This window comes from Schistocerca americana, chromosome 2, assembly GCF_021461395.2.
Source record: "Schistocerca americana isolate TAMUIC-IGC-003095 chromosome 2, iqSchAmer2.1, whole genome shotgun sequence".
NCBI classification, from domain to species: Eukaryota; Metazoa; Arthropoda; class Insecta; order Orthoptera; family Acrididae; genus Schistocerca; species Schistocerca americana.
Genome location: NC_060120.1, coordinates 229,727,572 through 229,729,199, shown reverse-complemented (window position 1 = coordinate 229,729,199; position 1,628 = coordinate 229,727,572).

Genomic DNA, 1,628 nt, shown 5'->3' with positions numbered 1-1,628 from the left:
CTTCGACAACAATTCTGCCATGAACAAGCCATGTGTGTGCAGCTAAGTGGACTCAAGTATCACACTGAAGATAGGACTAGAATATTTAGTTTAAACTTTGCATTAGAAATATCTATTCTTTACAGAGAATTAAAGTTAATAAGTTGTTAATAAATGCTTGAGTCTATTTCCATTTTATAATAAAAATAATGATATCATCTGAGTGACGTTTCGAAATGAAAGAGTCAACATGAACCTGCTTCATTATTTCATTTCACTGCACTTAAAAAAGGAGCAACCCATACCTCTTGTAGAAAGCGAGATCATCAAAGTAGACAACCTATGCTCTTTTACATTTCCCCATCTTTATCTGGTTGAGAGAACATCGATTGTGGTGTGTGTTGAGTGCATCTAGCAGGTGAAAGACGGGTGGAGAACACGTTTGCTGGTTCTCTAGACATCAGAAACGCCTTAGTTAACTTTGCAAATTATAAGGATGATTTGGAATCTGTTATATCACCGACATTGTTATTCGCAAGTGGAAATATCAGTTTCCTCTATTTTTTCGATGTTTTGCATAAAGGTCTTCGCAAACGGAATAAGTTTCTGGTTACTCAGTGATTTACAGCACATTCCACCTCGCTGAAGTTTTGGGTTTCTAGAGAAATAATTTCCAGTCTATATCTTCCGAATTATACTGTGTGAGCGATATTGCTGTGTGCTTGATATCGTGAAGTATAGCGAAAATGGCATGATATTCAGGCAAACCAAGTGAAATTACACATGTTCTTGCAATCACAGAGTCTGGAGATTGGTGTAGAAAAGCCTGCAGGTCGGGACCAGAAACAGTAACGCTTTTGTGGCGAGGGGGGCCAACTTTGAATTTGTAGAACAGCTCTGAGAGTGACTTTGGTACACTGAGGGCACTCTAGTAATGCATCGGGAGTGGATTACCGCCTGACCTCATGGGAAATATCTATTGCAGCGAGGTGTATACCTACGGTGCATTTGCTTATTCTGTCTGTCTTCGTGGTAAATGTACAATGTCTGGCAGTCAATAGCTATATGAATGATGTAAAAGAAGCGATTTTGTATGCCGTAGGATTCGAATTGTATGTATACTACATCGACACGGTACACGGTGATATGTTGCTGGGTTGGAGATCGGTTTCACACTATAATATTCAAGCTCCTGTCTTTCCATATTTGATGATCTGTAGACCACTTTGCAGGGTTTAATTGCCAGTACAATATGGCGAGCTACACAAAATAGTTTTTTGCTGCTGAAAGTCTTGTCTGCAGAAAAAAGGCAGATAGTGCTTCCACTCTGGCAGCATCAGTAATTTGGTGGGCGAATTCACTAAGAGCCAATCAGAATGTTCCATTCATTCACAAGACATCCTGTGTGCTGGGGGCATAGGAGTCTCTACAAACTGATTCGAACAAGATGGAGGAAAGGAATCTACAGGGAGTTCTAAGAAAGCAAGTGTTCACAGACAAGTTGAAGCAGATCATCCATTTCTAGTGGGGATGCTGTCACTCATCCACCACTGTGGCATTATGATATCTCCAGAACCAGTAGCTCTAGGATCCAGAAAATTCCCGCCATTTTTATCTTCTGTAGGACAGTGCTTCGAATTCTGTTTGCG